Source organism: Acinonyx jubatus, chromosome B3 (assembly GCF_027475565.1).
Source record: "Acinonyx jubatus isolate Ajub_Pintada_27869175 chromosome B3, VMU_Ajub_asm_v1.0, whole genome shotgun sequence".
Taxonomy (NCBI): domain Eukaryota; kingdom Metazoa; phylum Chordata; class Mammalia; order Carnivora; family Felidae; genus Acinonyx; species Acinonyx jubatus.
The window spans coordinates 78,516,293-78,536,402 of NC_069386.1; the positions used below are offsets into that span (position 1 = coordinate 78,516,293).

A 20,110-nucleotide genomic window follows, 5' to 3' on the forward strand; every position below is an offset into this window, starting at 1 on the left:
AATGGTACAAAGTGTAACTACACTGTGGGCTCTGTGGGAGGTACTGTGGAGGTGGAGAGAGATGGAGGCTTGATGAGTGAGACTCACATCATTTCTCTAGTTCCTCCCTCAGTGCCCTCCCATGAATCAAGGTTGCTTGTGACATTACAGATGCAGTTTAAAGAATCATAACAAAAATTAGGCAAGAAACAAAATTGATATTCCAGAGTAAAATTTAAACTGGAAATAAAATTTAAACATATGGGTAACTCTCAATATATACAGAATGCACACGTGTGTGTATGTCTGTACTGGTTATCTGCACATTTATGGGCACACATACACACAACAGATATGTGTAGGAGCCAGTCTACTATTAAAAGAGATAGAATTCCTGGGTTCAGACCTGGCTTTGATGCTAATTAGCTAATGAAGTAATTGGGCAATTCATGTCAACTCTAAATCTCCATTTAGTCATCAGTAAAATGAGGGAGTTAGATATCTTCATGGTCCTTTACAACTTTAAGATTTCTAAACATTTGTGTACAGAAGGTCATTATTAAGCAATCACAAGAAACCCTTCTCCTTTGGTCTGATTCCTAATGCCACCCCTGCATACACAGCTGTGAAGGAACATCCTGGACACTGTGGTTAGTGGAGACCATGCGGCTGTGTGGAGAAGATGCAGGAATGCAGTGAGTAGACAGGAGCCACCCACAGGAGAGTTGAAGAAGCTCCAGGACCACTATGATAAAGTGCAGGCTATGTCCTTCCGGAGAGTCCCTTTGGGGCACATGGTGGGTGGGTGGGGGGAAGCACAGTCTGTCTTTCTCCTTGACTCAATAATCATGGTTGAAATCATAGACCAAAGTCTGATGCGTTCATGTTGAAGTCTTAGCAATACTAGTCACTAGCTATGTATCCTTTGTCCAGTTACTATACTGTTCTAGTCCTTGGTTTCCCTCCCACAGAAAATGATGATCATAATGCCCACCTTCACAAGCTCTTTTAATATTTAAATGAGAATATGGATATTTTTTTAAATTTTTTTTAATGTCTATTTATTTTTGAGAGAGACAGAGACAGAACGTGAGTGGGTTAGGGGCAGAGAGAGAGAGAGAGAGAGAGGGAGACACAGAATCCGAAGCAGGCTCCAGGCTCTGAGCTGTCAGCACAGAGCCTGACATGGGGCTCGAACTCACAAGCTGTGAGATCATGACCTGAGCCAAAGTCAGACACTCAACCAACTGAGCTACCCAGGTGCCCCTGAGAATGTGAATGATATTTTTAACATGATGCCCAGCACATAATAAGTATTCAAAAAACTGTGTGTATATGCATGTATTTCACATTTACATATCTTACAATGGAGTTATGTCTTGATAACCCCATCATAAGTTGAAAATACTAAGTCAAAAATGCATTTAATATACTTAACCTACTGAACACCATAGCTTACCCTAGCCTACCTTAAACATGTTCAGAACACTTACATTACTCAACAGTTGAGCAAAATCATCTAATAATAAAGTGTTGAATATCTCATGTGACTCATCAAATACTGTACTGAAAGTGAAAAACAGAATGATTTTATGGGTATAGAATGCATATAAGTGTATCAGTTGCTTATGCTCATGATTATGAGGCTGACCTGGAGCTACAGCTCCTGCCGCTGTCCAGCACCATGAGAGAGGATCTCACTACATCTCACTAGCCCAGGAAAAGAGCAAAATCCAGACTCCAGTTTCTACTAAATTCATATCACTTTGACCTCATCATAAAGTCAAAAAATCATTAAGTCAAACCGTTTTAAGTCAGGGACTGTCTGTATACATATATCAACATGTATTTCATGCATTATGTATTATTAAATCTTTGGTAAGCTTCATTTATAGAGATTTATGGAAGAAGACCATTGTTATTTGGCAGTGGGAAAATAGAAACCATTCATAAAGGATAGGGTTTTCATTTTCTATAGAGAAGAGGAATTAGAAATCTGAAAAATAAGTCTAATGAGAAGAAATGAACAGAAAATTGGACACCATATTTTAGATACATGGTCAACCACAAAGAATTGTTCCATGGAACTTATTTGTGTCATGTTGATTGCCTATAATATAGATAGCTGGAGCTGCCCTGGATGATCCCAATGATAAAGCCTCAAAGATTAAGTATGTTATCTATGTATTCATGTATTTACTAAATCCTTCCTTAAGATTCTTTCAGAATGAAAGCTCCAGGAGAGCAGAGGCTGTGCCTATCTTGTCCAGTGCTGGATCTGAAAAGCCTAGAATGGTGGCTGGCATGAAGTAGGCACTCAAAAAATACCAAGTCTATAGACCATACTATAAATTTAGTATTTGTTCTGTTGTTTATTTTCTGTCTCCAAGTGCTAAAATGCAAGCTCCATAAGGCAGGCAACATTGCTTTGCTCACTGATGTGTCTGCCCCATGTGCCTAGAATGGTGCCTACACATTATGGGTGCTTCATAAATGTTTTTAGAATGATGACTGAAGCGGGTAGAGAGTGATTTAGAAGCAGTAAAGTCTCAATAATCCAGGCTGCTAAAGAAGCTTCTTAACCTTTAGTTTCAAATGGAGGTTTCAGGGAAAATGGCTTCTACTGCCCTTTAAACACAGATCATTCAGCTAAATAACCAGACCTTTCAGGAGTTTCTGAGAAGATGAAGACAAGGGGAAAAAGTCAGTTCCATAGCCAAGGTTGCAAAGGCTGTTCAACATTCATCCAAACTCACGCTCTCCTACACTGGTTTGTCAAATCCTTTATTTAAATATCTCATTATCTAAGACAATTTTGTACTTACTGTCATGAAGGCTTATGAAACCTGCAAACCTGTCTTGCTGGAGCAGGTACAATTTAAGCCAGTGATTGTTCAAAGGAGAAAGGAAAGGTGAAGAATGGCACCATTGTGAAGATTTAGAGCAGGAGGGTAGACAGCCCTCAGAGCTAACCTCTGTTCTCCAGGGTGTTTGTTTAGGCTCCTTAGACAATGCATATAGCCTAAAGATAGAGGGGGAAAAATTGTAAGTCTTCATGTATAATTTTTGTTGTTATATCTAAACTGATAGTTGAGGGCTAGGAGCTGAAACAATATTTTATAGAAGTATCATGTTGAAGTTTTTGCAGGTTTCAAAATATTTAAATATGTAAATTTCAATGGAGAGATGTTCAGATTTTTTGATAGTCTAATGATTTTAAGCATCTCATTTCTAGTCACACACTGACAAAAGATGTTCAGATTGCAGTGTGAGATGGTTTCTATGGTTACAGTTGTTTCCTAGCATTTTAGTGACATCTTTTGTGAGCATTGGCTGCTTCACTTATTTGTCACTAATGTATGTGTAGAACTATAGTTAATAGCCTTGGGCGGACAAAATTTTTTTTTCTGAATGGCTGTATTGTTTTTTAGCAGCATTTTTCAATAAGGTGACAATGCATTAGAATACTAATGGTATGTATGGTATTTTAAGATGTCAAGTTTTCAATAAAATGATAATGAAAATTTTGCATTTCATTTAATAGTTAAATATTCATGAATTTTCACAGCATGATGAACTGAGCGAAAAATAAAGAAACTGTATAATGTATAATACTAAACATCATAAATTAAGTTTCTTTTCATAGAAGCTATTCAAGAGTGTTTAATATATGGTTCTTCATGGATTTAGACCAATCTGAGCTAAATTAAAGGCATCTAAAAAGGAAACTTGTTTAAACCAATTTAACATATTTTAACACAGCATGTTTACAATGTAACAATATAAAGGAAAATGACACATTACAAACAATATATACATTATATAAAACTTATGACGAGTAAGTGGGGGATGTAATCATCAGGCAAGAATATTTTGAAGAAAGTAATTACAAAGCAGGAGATGGAAGCATGCATGGGGGTAGAGACAGGTGACATAACCATGAGTAATAGAATGAAAGTAGGCAGTAGAAGCTGAGAATCTAAAAGTTCTATCCAATAATGATCTATTTTAGGCATTAGGCTAATTTCTGGAGAACCTAGGAGTAAACACCATGTCTCCCCTCTGGCCCTGAAATGATCCAGTCTTAAAGCAATGTTTACAGAAAGGGAAAAAAATTTACCTCAATATTAGAGGTTAAAAGACTGTTTCTCCAAATTCAAAGATCATTTGTTGTCCTGCAGCAACAGCCATTCCAACTACCTGTTATACAGGATGCATCTCTGGTGAATATTTGGGGATGCTGTGTATGGAGTTAAGCTATCAGAGAGGAAATGACTAATGGAATTCTAATTGCTGATTGCTATGACGTGGAAGACAGAACAAAGCCATTACCTGACTCATTATCAAAAAATATTGTCAATCACTTGAATAACCCATAACCTCCTGACTGGGAATTATTCAGCCATGCTCTCCTGACTGGTAGTTATTCCACTGATCCATCCTATTAGGACTGTTAGATGTGATTGAAAGAACCATAGGACTGAGATACAGAAGAAAGACTCAGTTTCTATTGCAGAGCAAATCACGACTAGAACCAGTATAAAGTCAACAGAAAATCCTAGCCTGATAGGTGCTGCTGATGTATCAAACAATGTGGACTTAAAATATAGAACTTGAAATTCCTATAGGATAAAAGCATCATCAGAGCATTGGTCTACCTAGGTTGGTGGTTAACTTGGTATTACCCATCTCTCATATGTCTTATTGTCACTAATTTACTTAATGCCTAACATATGTGTAATAACATTTACAGATATACAGAGAAAGGAATCAAAGACCATCCTTTTTAAAAGTATTTTGTACAGGAGAATGTTACTGCAATGTCTATTATTTAACCAATTTAGCATTATCCTTGATTCTGCTAATTGGGTGATCATTTGTGTATGAAGGAATTGAATTGCCAATGAAAATAAAATAATTGAAAAAGTAAAAAAACGGAAATTTCATAGCTTTCCTTAATTTTAATAGACTTCCCAAATCCAGTTCATTTTAAAATGTTGATTTTTATTTATTACATATCGACCAGGTAGTGGTATTCAGTGTCCTGGCTCTACATTTACTAGCTGCACAACCCAGTGGAGGCAACCTCATCTTTCATGCCTCAGTTTCTCACCTATAAATGGGAATAATTGGATTATCTACCTTATAAAATGTTGCATAAACTAAATGAGATCAATACATATATAACAGCATTAAGTTTGTCAAACAGGAAGCACACAATAAATATTAGCTATCTTCATTATCATTATAATTAATATCAACTCATTTTGTGAAAGCTAAATATAGGACCAGTAGAGAGATGATGGGAGAGAGGTTTTAAAGACTTCCTTGGGGCACCTGGGTGGCTCAGTTGGTTAAGCAACCAACTCTTGATTTCAGCTCAGGTTATGATATCACGGCTCATGGGTTTGAGAGCCCCATATCTGAGAGCTGCACTGACAGTGCAGAGCCTGATTGAAATTCTCTCTCTCCCTCTCTCTATGGCCCTCCCCTATGCATGCTTTCTCTCCTTCTCTCCCTCAAAATAAATAAATTTAAAAAAATAAAGACTTTCTTAGAACAAATATCATAAAAGTGATTAGAAGTACAAAATAGTGTTTTAATGAAGTATCTTAAACTGGATATAATGTTTTTTGGGGCTAGAAGTCAGTAGAACAAATTGGCTAACGTTTAGGGATCAGCTCTCTTATCCATGAAAGTAAGTTGGCATTATTGATCTCTTCCTTATTTGAATTGTGATGACTATATAAAACCAGCTGCTTAAAAAAGAATTTATAACATAAAAGGACAAATATTATATGATTCCATTTACATGAGATACCAAGACTAGCCAAATTCAGAGACATAAAGAAGAATAGTGGTTGTTGCTAGGGGTTGAGAGGAAAGGGGAATGGGAAGTTACCGTTTATTAGATACAGAGTGTCAGTTTGGCATAACAAAATTTTTCTAGAAATATATGGTGGTATGGTTGCATAGCAATGTTAATGTACTTAATGCCACAGAACTGCACACTTAAAAATACTTAAAATGGTGTATTTTTATGTGAGGAATATTTTATCACAATTTAAAAAAACAACTATAAATGGCCGACATACATGGGGGGGGTAACAAATGAAAAAATAACATACAGAATTAATCCTATATGTTGAGGTAAAAAAAAAAAAATGACCTTTGTCCAAAATTCGTGGCACTTGATCAAATAATATATCTCGATTTTACTTTCAGTTTACATGAGGCCCAAGACTAAGACTTTGATTTTAAATATATTTTATCGAAAACCCCTCATGAATCTTACACTCTTTTGGCTTCAGACTTGAGAATACAACAATTACATCATATCACTAATTAAAGTGTCCACTTCAGTGACTCAGGATGACTAATGAGAGCATTGTGATCAGCACTTCTAGCAAGGTGATCTTCTTTAGAATATATCCATATCTTGTGCCAGAATAAGTGAAGAGAGCATTATAAAGACAAATTGTGGCTAATGCATTCTCCTTTATGCATTTTTGGGCTGATGACCAGTCCTATTAGATATCACCCCAAATGTGTCGGGAATGCTACTAAACAAGAGAAAAAAGACATTTTCGTCCTACATAAGTACAGCCAACACAAACATCACCCGACACAAGTGCTGCTCTGGCATTTTCTTCTTCATTCTGAGGTGTTTCTTATATGTCTCAGGAGATGAGAAACTAATTAATATAGCCTATCTGCAGAAATTCCAAACAAGCAAATGGTCTTCATTATTAGCCAGCATATTTGATATTTGGTTTCCAAGTCTTATCCTTTCACTCAAAAGTTACCCTGATTTCAAATAGCCCCATTTCTCTGTTTTATCAAGAAGTAGCAACAATCTACTACCACCACTGTTATTATGACATTTCAATCAGCTCGTTTCATTGCGGTTTGAGAAAACACTTTGTTGAAACCCAAAGGAAAATCTGCCACGTTTCCATTCAGGCATATGGCCAGGGGAAAAAAGCTTAATAACCAGTAATCAGAGTCTGCCTTCTTTGGGTGGAATCCACTGTGGACAAAAACAATTTATGCTGCACTGGACGAAAATAGTTCATCGATGTTATTTTCCAAGAGATAGTTAAAATAACTCCTTCTCATCTGATATCCCAAAACTAGAAGGAAAAGAGTACAGATAATGTTGGGATCGATAAAGTCACAAAAGCAGAGTCGTATAGGAAATACATCTTGAAATTACTATCTTGTTCTTTTTATCACAGAACTTGCTAAAGAATAGTTAGGGCCATTATGAAGGGTAGTATTACAACAAGTTTTAGTTCAGGGAATCATCAAAATGAAAGATAACAAAGATATAATATATATCTACCTAGAGTAGTGATTGCAATGATCAACAATCTGAAGTGTTTTTCCCTTTCAGAAAATAGACCTCTGATTATTCCCCAAGACTTAAGTAATTCAGAATAGTAAATCATCAAAATTTATCTTTTTAATATATTTTGAACTGATTTTTGAATATGGATATATATTTTATAGAAAATTAATATAAGCTAATTAATGAGGACTCAGTAAGTCCAATGTCAGGTGAAATGGAGAAATATTTCTTTTTTTTATCAGAACCTTTAATTCTTTCCCACAATCTCTTATGATCAGAATATTTTCCTTTTAGTCCAACAGGCTTATTACCTATCAGGCAGAAACAGCCCTCTACACAAACTACCCTTTCTGCAAAGGGCATGTGTTTCAGTAACAAAACATTTCTCTGCCTAGGCAGTGAACGGAGGGAGTTCTATGTCAGTAAAACAGAAAGTAGGCAATACTTGTTTTCACTGGCAATACAGTGATTCTTAACCTTTGTTGTACATTAGAATGACCCAGAAAGCTTTTTAAAAACCTGATGCTCCGGTCATACCCCACACCAATGAAATTAGAATGCCTAGGGCTGGGAGGCAAACACAATATTTTTTAAAGATTCCCAAGTAATTCCAATGTGTAGCAAAGTTTGGGAAACATTACAATATATATTGGAAGTCAAAATTTGTTATTAATTGTATGCCAATAAATTACCTCTTCACACCAATAATTGAGAATTGGCAGTGTCTTAATTTTTTCACATTATTTAATCTTAATAAACCTAGGAAAGTCAATCCAAAATGAAGCTGCCAGGATAAATAATACAAAGCATCTTTTCCTTTTTCATCATTATTAAATCAATATCATACTATGGCCTCATTAAACATTTTCTCATTAAATATTTTATTTTTATAATTTCATTTCTCCTACCATTTTCCTAATAGGCCTGGTGTAGACTCTACCCATGGGGAAAAGTGTATTTATTCACTACAAGGAGTGGATGTTTCCAGGAAGTTTGCATTTGTAAATGTGGTTTGGTTTTCCAAAATGATTTAGGTTCTGTAATGTAAGAGAGAAACCCTCAAATCATACCCATTGTAATCTCTTACATTTTTGTCCTCAGACTCCAAAAAACCTCACACCCACTTTAGAAACATTGTGCCAAATCCTCAATTTTTCACCTTCCATTTGTAGATAATGCAAATATCTTTTCATTCAAAACTCTCATTATCAGGGTGCTTGTATGGCTTAGTCAGTTAAGCGTTCAACTTTTGATTTCAGCTCAGATCATGATCTCACAGTTCGTGGCTTAAAGCTCCATGTCGGGTTCTGTACTGATAGTGCAGAGCCTGCTTGGGATTCTCTCTCTCTCCTCACTCCCTACCTCTCTGGCCTTCCCTGACTCTCTCTCTCTCAAAATAAATAAGTAAACATTTAAAAAACTCTCATTATCTATAATTCCATTAATGATTTCTATCAGTAGAAGATTTTAAAGTGTATTTCCATCATTCATTAATTTTTCTAAGGAAAGCAATTTCTATATTCTCATTGGAAAATTGGAGAAATTGGCAGATAACCCACACTTCTTTTGACGATTTTCCTTAGAATACTGCTAAACTAACCTGTTTCCTTTGCCTAAATGCCACTGTACCTTCTAACATATGTATACTCAGGCATCTGGCTTCTTCTTTTAGACTTTTTGAGCTAAGACAAATCTGAATCTTTCATTCTTCTCTCTTCATTTTTTCTTGTCTAGTAATTGATATATTCCCAAGGAAGAATACAAACAGAAGGGAAATCAAATAGTCCCCTTCAAAAATTCCTTAGGTGTCATGAGAGCTAATCAACAATAGATACTAAATTTTTTAAATATCAAGCCAACCAAGTTAATTCTTGCTCATGTTGTGATTTCTGAATAGAAATCTACATTTCTGTTTCTTCATTTCTTAGAGTCTCCTTAAGACATTGTGGAAATATCCTTGAAGCTCAGAACACTGTAGTTTCCAAGTCCTCGTTCAATGCCTTATTCATGAACTGACCTATCATGATTCTAATTCGAGTTAACAATAATTCAAAAATATTTACTAAAGGTGTACTATGTGTCTGGCACTGTATGAGACATTGTAAAGGATGAAGAAGATAAGTGGTCTGAGAATTGCTCCTAGAATGTATAACCTGGTTGAGGAAGGAAGGTGCTCAAGATTATAAAACACAGCTATTTTTTGAGCCATAAGAAAGGAAAAACATGCAACTAATTAAATTTTTACATGTCGTCATGAGGAACCTGAGTGCCTCAGTCGGTTAAGCATCCGACTTTGGCTCAGGTCATGATCTCACAGTTCGTGGGTTCAAGCCCTGTGTTGGGCTCTGTGCTGATAGTCCAGAACCTGGAGCCTGCTTTGGATTCTGTGTCTCCCTCTCTCTCTGCCCCTCCCCTGCTTGCTCTCTCTCTCTCTCTCAAAAATAAATAAGCACAAAAAAATTTTAACATGTCATCATATGTCAAGATGCACTGACATTTTAAGATGCATTCTGATTTTAGAGATGCTAAAATGAAAAAAACATAGAAGTGTGTTTTAGTATCAGTGCAATAGCATATATACCTATAACAATGAGGGAATAATATACAACAGTGCTAAATACAGGTGAGGCTGTACAGATAGTGATGGACAGAAGGCTAATACAAGAGATACCATTGCAATCACGGGGATGGTTTGCAGAATGACTTAAGCTTAATGGAAACAAGAAGTCAAAAGCACTAGTAAAGTCCCTGGAGTTTCATACAATGTCAAGGTGACAAATTCCTACTTGCTCACTTTTCTGAGAAAGATACATTGAATACCACACTCATATTTGGTCCAGTCATGTCCTACTCACCCTACATCTAAAATATCTTTCACATCCATCCCCTCTTCTCTTTTCACACTTGCCACTATACTATTCCCTCTCATAATTTTCTTTACCAAATCTCTCTAGGCAGCATTTAAATTAATCATCCCCATCCACAGCTCTGAACACAATGATCCCAACATTGTAGGGATAGCAACAATGGCTAATCAATGATGACTAAACTTCTCAGCTTGGCATTCAAGGCCCTGAAAGATCTGACCCTAATATATGTTATCTCCTATTTTTCCATTGCAACAGCAGTTCTTTTAACACATTTCTGTTTAATTGACTCATCAGATCAATGCTCTCCATTCCCTCTGTAAAACATGGATGATTAAACACTCCAGGCTAGCAAGTAATATAGTATATCTGTGCCCTTCTCCCACCAATTAGCTGTATACTTGTCCAAACCTATTTATGCCAGTCTTACTTGTTCTTGCAATTATGTGATTTAATTAAATATGAAAACTGATAAAATATGAGTACAGAGAGAAAACTGTTTCTATGAACACTAAGTTATGTGCTTGATTTAAAAAAACTAACAAGCTAACAACAACAACAACAAAAAACTGATGTCAAACCAGGAATGGGCAAGACAGCTATAACAAATTGAGAAAAAAAAGTAATAAAAATCCAGAAGGATGCCACACTCAGATTGTGTCTTCCAGTTTTGCTCCATTTTAAATAACCAAACATGTTTGTATCAAATCAGGCATAAAATGGTGGACTGTGGGTACAGACTACAATCAACAGATTCATACTCAAGAAAATGATTTGGTGCCTCAAGAGATGATTGACAAATAAAAACATACTTGTATGTTTTATATTAAAATAAAGGCCTACATATGTTTTTTTAACTCTTTCCCCACTTTTGCCAAGGTTTCAATTTATAAACTAGCTATAAGTCCCAACTCACTAAACAGAGAAACTCTGCTCCTACCCTAGGCTCCAACCAAACTTCAATCCGTAAGCCCACACTATTTCTTCTTTATGAAATGAGCACTTCCCGTATCGCACACTGTTCAAATCCCCTTAATCTTCAAGAATCTATGCAAAAGCCCCTATCTCTGTGAAGTATTCCCTAAAGCATTCCTGTTAGAAATTGGAGTTAGAGAGGTATTTGAGGATTCTAATATCAACTCTACCATCTATTGTGGAAACCAAATCAAATGTATTAACCTCTACATCTCAATTTCCTCATCTGTAAAATGGGGTAAAACCTATCACATAGCGTTGTTAGAGGATTTAATGTATAGAACACTAAGCATAGTGTCTATAATGTAGGTGGGTTCACAAAATGAGAGACACTAATCTCCATCCACGCATTTTTCTTTTGGATGCTAACAGCCCCTTCATCTTTCATGATGCTTCCTGTTTTCTGTATCAGTGCAATAGCGTATATACCTATAACAATGAGGGAATAATATACAACAGTTTCGATACATGTCTTTTTCCCATTAGATATATATTCCTTGATTGCTAAGCTGCAAAGCTAATACTTCTTTTGCAATCACTTGCCTTGCTTTTAAATAAATAAAGAAAGAATTAAATAAAAGGCCAAATGATTGGTGAACCTTTGTTGTGGTTATATAAGCAGAGGCCTGGCAAAAGAATAAGGAAAAGAGAAACAATTTAGAGTACATTTTTTTGTTCTCTACTTGACTTTCTACAAAACTTTATTCAATAAAACAGATAAAAGGCTTAATTACAGCAGCTTAAAGATGGTTGCTTCTACATCTCCTTTTCTAATGGCCTCATGTTTTCTTTTTGTGTTGATTCTTTCTCCTCAAAATGTTGATAGGGTAGATTACACCTGACAGCAGTATTAGCAGCCCCTGGAGAATTTCAGTCTTTGCAACGCAACATTCTTCAGAAGAGAAACCTTTTGCCAGTCCCCTAACCCCCACACCAAAAAGGATTGAAATGCTGCATTCTTTTTAGTTGACAATTGACTGCAACATTTTGCAAATAAGTGCCAGGCCTCGATGAGGTGCAAAATACTGACTGTATTAGCTAGTTATTTAGAGAGATGTGAAGATGCTCTTGCCAACATACATTCAATTTAGGCTTTGAATGCTTTGCGTGATCTCCCAGGCAGCATTTGTTTGAAAATGTTGGAATTTAATTTAGAAGTTTTCACATTTGCTTTTTTTGTTCTTATTTTTAAAAGCAGCAATAATTCTTTAGTCTTTAAAGCAGACTCTAGAGTTACTCTTTATATGTGTGTACATATATACATACATGTGTAAAATATGAAAAAAATTACCATGTTTTTCTATTATTTTGCTCTGTTCTAATTTTTGTCATTGAACTTAAACTTTTTCAGTCTCACAATACTGAAAATGGAACTGCATTGCTATTTTTGTAGAGATGACCCATAGCCTTCTTGGGTTACCTATGTGGATCTATGTGTAATTTTATAATCACAGAGTAAGAGGTTGTTAAAGGGCACTGAAACGTCTTTTACCTACCTACCATGTGACCTATATATCACTTATATAACATATGAGCAAGACTTTCTCCTCAGTTAGGGTATAATACTCAGTGTCTCTTTAGAATTGTCACAAATTAGTATTTATAATAGTAACCACTTGTATTTCTATATGTAGGAAATATTCATTGCTTCCACTTTCCTAGTAGGAGGTTCAGATAGGTCTAGACATATTTAGTAAACTAGTGGGTTAGACTTAAACAGAGCTTTATCATACATTGCACAAGTTATGTACTTCACAGCTCTAGGGGAGCCATTTACACAGACAATTTCCCTATGACAAGCAGGGAGCCTTGACATAGAGTGAAAAATGGGTTCTGGGTAGGGAGAAACATCAGCAGCAGAAAGAGGCTTGAGAAAGGGCAACAGAAGCATCAGAGTTCCAGCTATTAATATACCAAAAAAAGAGTAAAAAAGCAAACTGTGGTCCAGACCAATTCGCAAGCAAATGAGACTTCCCTTGGGTTTTCCCAGAAATGGATGGAAGAGAGGAAGTTTTTGAAGGGCTGTAGTTATCAAATATAAGTTCCTTAAAAATATAAGTGACTTTCCCACAGTCACCCAGGTTGGCAAACCAAGAATACAAGTCACTAGGAGTTTCATAGTCATGGGTGACCATGAAGAGCCCATGAACTTTGACTCCATGAACGACATGATTTGCATTCAACAGAATATTGGAAAATAGGGCCAACTCTAAGAGTATGCCATAATGTTATCAAACATTGTCTTAAAACTATCTTTATAATGCTGGTAAGAGAATTACTTAATAGCCATATGCTTTGAGATATTAATAACAAGAAAAATATATAAATTTCATGTTGTTCTGATACAACTATTTCATTAAAAGATCCTTTTGCTATGACAATGACTAAATGCCATCAGATACAGTTCACCACCTATCTGCCTTAGACCAAAATTGTAGGTCTTCTCAGAGAACATCATTAAAAGAAGTTTTGAAACTATTTTTAATAGTTCCCCATGCAACCTGCTGGAATGACTAATAGCTGTACTTAGATCCAAAGTTTGAAAGTTTTAAAATCTAATATTGCTACATATGCCTTCTCTTGTTTACTTACAATTGCATTGGCTTTGAAACCAATAGACCTGAGTGGGAATCCCAGCTTGACACTTATTAACTGTGTGGCCTTTGACCAGTTAGTGAGCTTTTCTGTGGCCACGTCCTCATTTATAACATCCACTGTACAGAACTATGCTAGGTCATAGAGATATCATCTGACACAGTATTTCGTAGATGGTATTGGTAACTATTATTGGTAACTATTATTATTATTAACTATTAAAAAGGCACCCTATTAATAGTTACAGTGGATAAGAGGCCTAAACCAGGTCTGCCTGATGCTCTGGGGTATATTGTCTCTAGATGACTAATTTCCCTTATTGCTCAATAATCTTTGATATAGAAATCCACTTCTTTACTCTTTTTTTAAATTTTTTTTAACATTTATTTATTTTTGAGAGAGAGAGGGACAGAGGATAAGTGGGGGAGGGGCAGAGAGAGAGGGAGACACAGAATCCGAAGTAGGCTCCAGGCTCTGAGCTGTCAGCACAGAGCCCGACGCAGGACTTGAACCCACAAACAGCAAGATCATGACCTGAGCCAAATTCCACTGCCCAACTGACTGAGCCACCTAGGTGCCCCATAGAAATCTACTTCTTTACTCTTTAAGAACTAAAAATTAAGTACACTGCAACCAAAAGATATATCACTTACCAGATATGAAAAACATACTGACATATATGTAAATCTGTCAGTATATCACCAGATCTAAGACCAATTTAGCCTTTTCCATAATATTTACAAAATTATTTTATTGGGTCTTTTTTTAACCAATTTTACCAATTCAATTTTAATTTTTTTTAATTTTATTATTTAATTTTTAAATTTAAAATTTAATTGAATTTAAAATTAAATTGAATTTCACCAATTCAACCAACATAGGAGTATATAAATAAAAATTCATAGTCTTCTCCTACCCCCCCATTTAATCAACTTCCTCTGAAAAAATCAGTACTCCCTGTTTGATATTTGTCTTTACCCATATTCTCCTATGATTATACTAATATCTAAACTTCTCAACCATGCCACCATTACTGCAGCAACAAAGCACCTTAGAAATATCAACTTTTGTTGTTCTTTTGTGTGTGAGCACTCTCTCTATCCACACCTCAACTATAATATGCCATGACTAGATAAAGGGCTTCCTACTAAGAAATTATCTTAAACGTTCATAGGAACCAGTTGGAATCCTGTGAATGGGGTTCTATTCATTGAAGGGATGGTCAATGTACCCCATTGATTAGGTGTTATTACTTACTATCTAAATCAGGATACTTATGAGAGTGAAAGGGCACCCTATTAATACTTACAGTGGATAAGAGGCCTAAACCAGGACTGCCTGATGCTCTGGGGTATATTGTCTCTCTACATTTAATTCACACTGATATCTCTGCCTTTTTCTCAATCTCCCTCAAAACATGGCTTTAATGATATTATATCCATCTCAAAACTCTTCAATGGCACCCCACTTTCTTTAAAATTCTTTGTCTCAGGATATTAATGCTCCAAGTGGCTTTTTTTTTTTTTTTTTTACTCAGAAGGGCAAATTTGCAGCCTGCAGATGCACCTCTCCTTATTGTCTTCAAACTATATTATATTCATATGACCACCCTGGCCTCTGAAAGCATCTGAGTATAGAATCCCTGCTAGCTTAACATTCCCAAACTTATTTACTAATGAAGTCCTTCTCTCCCAAATCCTGACTCTATCCCAGTGTGTACACTTGTCTTCCAGCTAGGTTGTTAGCTCCCTATCATCTTCATATATGCTATCTTCAGAATAGATTCTCAGTAAATATGTATTAAGAAGAAGGAAGGAAGGAAGGAAGGAAGGAAGGAAGGAAGGAAGGAAGGAAGGAAGGAAGGAAGGAAGGAAGGAGAGGAGAGGAGGGAGGGGAAGAGGGAGGGAGGCAGGAAAAGAAATTTATTTGATTAAGTCAATGGTTGTTTTCCATATGTTCCTGTTTAATAGCCTGACTATCGCAGATCTGTGGATACTGGTGATATAAAGTTTATAAAAGTTTCTATCTACCCCATATATTTCTCTTGTCATTGGAGTCACTAATGGGATAAATAATAAAAATGTAAGAGTTATATCTTTAGAAAATGACCTTGATTTGAGTGGGACAATTAAAGGCCCTGATTTGGATAGGAAAGCCTTTTCTTCTAGTCCTTTTCCATGAGTACTAGTTGTAAAATGATAAGCAGAGAGTCTAAAGGTATGCCATAGAAAACATGTGAGCGCAGTGGCTGAAAAGCCATGCGTAAGTGCAGAGGACACTATGAGATACAGTATTACAGAGTGAGTAAGGACCCCTTGAAAAACTACCAGAAGTAGTGCTATAGTTGCTTAAGACCAGTTACTTTGAGTGCTAATTTTGCCATTAAAATTTTCATTGTTGTGCTTAGGAACACAAAATGTCAGCAATTTCTTCAGATGTTCTAGAAAGTATGGTTTCGGGACACACTAAAATGTCAATCCTACTTCTCACTGCTATTGAACATTTAATGGTAGGATGGGGTCCTTAAAATATGGTTAGGTGTACTTGTCTTCCCTGCAGCCTCATAGCTAAATTAGCTAGGTGAGCAAGAGGCAAGTTTGGGGAATATAAAAACAATACATTGGAATAATGGTACAGTAAGAAAGACGTGGATATAAACTGAGATCTGCTGGTCTTGAAAAGGTTATAATAATCAGAAAAAGAAAATTGATGATAAATGATGATGGTAACGATGGTGGTGGTGGTGATTATTAAACGTGATGATGATTTGGTAGGGTGAAAGGAGCACATAACCAAAAGTGAGATTGCTTGGGTACTAGTTCAGCTCTGCTATGTACCTGTTCCATGATTTTGAATAAATCACTTAATTACTCTAAGATATTGCTTTCTCATCTCTATGATGGGAAAATTAATACTTCCCTGTGTGTCTCTTAAGGTTATTACATGGGCAAAGTGAGAAATAGATGGAATCACTCTGTAATCTACAATGTGCTTAAATAATTAATGTGCAGATTTGCTTGACTGCATTTGCCAACCAAGTTATCATGGTGAATTGGTAGCCAGGTTGCTAGCTTTCAGATGGGATCATGTGAGACAAAAACAAACAAACAAACAAACAAACAAAAACCCACATGCACAGTCTATTGAACTTCTGGAGCTTTGTGTGAAAAAATGCAACCAAATATGTGAAGTTTTAATAAGTCTAAGATTTGCAGTCCTAACTAACTTTTTAAAATTGAAGTATAGTTGACATACAATGGTATATTAGTTTCAGGTGTACAACATAGTGATTCAACATTTATATACATTACAAAATGGTCATCACAGTAAGTGTGGTTGCATATGTTATGATACAAAATTACTACAAAATTACTGACTATATATATTCACTATACTGTGCTTTATATCACCATGACTTTATTTTATAACTGGAAGTCTGTACCTCTTAATCCCCTTTATATATTTTGCCCATAGGGGTGTGTGTGTGTGTGTGTGTGTGTGTGTGTGTGTGTGTGTGTGTGTATAATACATGTGTGTGTGTGTATATATACACAGATCTGTGGATACTGGTGATATAAAGTTTATGAAAGTTTACATCTACCCCATATATTTCTCTTGTCATTGGAGTCACTAATGGGATAAATAATAAAAATGTAAGAGTTATATCTTTAGAAAATGACTTTGATTTGAGTAGGACAATTAAAGGCCCTGATTTGGATAGGAAAGCCTTTTCTTCTAGTCCTTTTCCATGAGTACTAGTTGTAAAATGATAAGCAGAGAGTCTAAAGGTATGCCATAGAAAACATGTGAGCGCATATATACATATATATATATATATACTACATCTTCTTTCTCCATTTATCTATTGATGGACATTTGAGCTGCTTCCATAATTTGACTATCGTAAATAATGCTGCAATAAACATAGGGGTGCATGTATCTTTTCAAATTAGTGTTTTCATATCCTATGGGTAAATACCCAGTAGTGTGATTATTGGATCATAGGGTAGTTCTATTTTTAATTTTCTGAGAAGGAGCCTCCATATTGTTTTCCACAGTGGCTGTACCAGTTTTCATTCCCACCAACAGCGCACGATGGGTCCTTTTTTTTCCACATCTTCACCAACACTTGTTGTTTCTTGTGTTTTTGATATTAGCCATTCTGACAGGTATGATGTGATATCTAATTGTGGTTTTGATTTGCATTTCCCTGACGATGAGTGATGTTTAGCATCTTTTCATATGTCTGTTGGCCATCTGTATGTGTGTCTTTGAGAACATGTCTCATTAGGTCCTCTGCCCAATTTTTAATTGAATTGTTTGGTTTTTTGCTATTGAGTCGTAGGAGTTCTTTATATATTTTGTATATTAACCCCTTATCAGATATATCATTTGCAAATATCTTCTCCAATTTAGTAGGTTACCTTTTTGTTTTGGTGATGGCTTCCTTTGCTATGCAAAATTTTTTAGTTTGATGTCATGCCAATTGCTTATTTTTGCTTTTATTTCCCTTGCCTGTGTAGACCCCCCCCAAATATTTTAAAGACCTGTGAATGTAAATCTTCTTATACAAAATTTTTAAATAACACATTTTTTATGACATTTATATTTTCAAAGTGTTTTCCAAAATAGCTGACCCATAATAGAAAAGAAGTATTCTGCTGTATACTTTAGTATGAAAGGGTAAATGCTATAGGATAGAAGGGAGTACTGCCCTGGAACTTAGAAAAATCTAAATTCTAATCTATTGTCATCACAGAGCTCTGAGCAAACACTGCAGTTTTCCCATATGCCAAGTGAGGATATAGAACTAGACAACATCCAATGTGCTTCCCATAGAATTTGATAATTTCTATGAAGTTACCTATGCTTTCCCCAGGCTACCAGATGCAGTGACACTGAATGGCATTCTGTTTTCAGCCAGCTCTGCTGTTGACTCTGGTAGCATTGGTTCTCCTAATATCAATGGGATGTGATACACAAAGAAGAAATGGAGAAACGCTCTTTGAAAACATTTCTATTTCAAAGAGGAAAATTTCTGTTTATACTTTGCATGCAATTTGCAAGATGTAAATGTCAAAGCAAGAGCTTGATAAAGTTACCACACAAGTTGTTGGGTTAAGCTGAGAACTAGACATGAACCTGGCCATCACTACTAAATGGGCCACCATACACAGGTTGGATCTGAACCCTACAGATCACAAATGGCTGAAGACAATCTATAAAACAGGGATAGTATTAGAAATCAGCACCTATCACTGAAGACCAACTAAATGCCCATAATAATCTAGACTATCTTAGTGCAGTTTCCTGACCTAAGTGAGTTCTCATTTCTAAAGGTTGCAAGGATAGCATGTTAGAATTTACTATACATAATTCAAATGCTTTAGGGTTATTAAATAACTTTAGTTCATTATGACACAATCATTACCTTGACACTGAAATACCCCTTTATAAGATCCCATAATGTTTGCCTGCCACCAATATTTTGTAGAATTTTGCAGCTTCATTCTATGCTGTAGCCTTCCCCTTCATTAATCTTTCCTATTCCTTTTAGGCAATTTTGGAAATAAAGAAAAATTATAAAGTTAAAAGAACTCTTGATTTGTTTCTTTACTTTCTACACCAGACCTTTCAGAGAAGGAAATCTCCTAATCTTCCCCCAAAACTTCCTCCAAGGTCTAACCAGTTTTGCATCAGGAAATACTTTATTTGTACTCTGATTGTGTCTTGCCTAGAAAGAAGAATTTTACTTCTTAGTTTTCAATAATCTATTATCAACACAGACCCAAGGGTACTACTGAATAAGGGGTTTGGCAGTTCTTGGTTTCCATGTCTCCATTTATCTCCCAGCACTATTTTCACCATATATTCCATGAGAGCCCCTTTTATGAATATAAGTTTTTGGACATATTCTCTCCAATGAGAATGTTCACCCATCCATCCACTTACCCATTCCTCTGACATTTAATTCAAATATCCCCTTCTCCTGGAGGCTTTCTTTGACCAATATCACCCTTCACATACACACATACACACTGTTAGATACTCTTTATCTCAGCTCCCATAACAACCTTGACTTAATTCCTGCTTATCACCACAGAACACTGTAATTGTTGGCTTATTTCCTCCTCCAAGTATAGATAATAACACTCTTGAGGGCATGGATGATCTTATTCATGTCTGCAGCTCTGTCACCTAGCATGCTACCTGGACTACAGAAAGTAGTCAAGACATATTTAGTAAATGAATGAATGCATGCATCTCAAGCACTGGTTCCTGCCACTATTCTCTAAAGCGATCCTTTCTTTTTTCTATTTTAAAATTATGAAAATTTAACAGC

The 20,110-nt window shown here is 35.8% G+C and overlaps 1 long non-coding RNA gene across 3 annotated transcripts in view; it reads right to left on the bottom strand.

Annotated features, from left to right (window-relative positions):
* The window catches only part of LOC128316011 (uncharacterized), a 134,717-nt gene that overhangs the window by 23,153 nt on the left and 91,454 nt on the right, over window positions 1-20,110 (bottom strand). For all 3 annotated transcript variants that reach the window (XR_008299337.1, XR_008299338.1, XR_008299339.1), the window contains one exon: window positions 2,805-3,001. This is a non-coding gene — a long non-coding RNA (uncharacterized LOC128316011). The remainder of the gene's footprint in view (window positions 1-2,804; window positions 3,002-20,110) is intronic.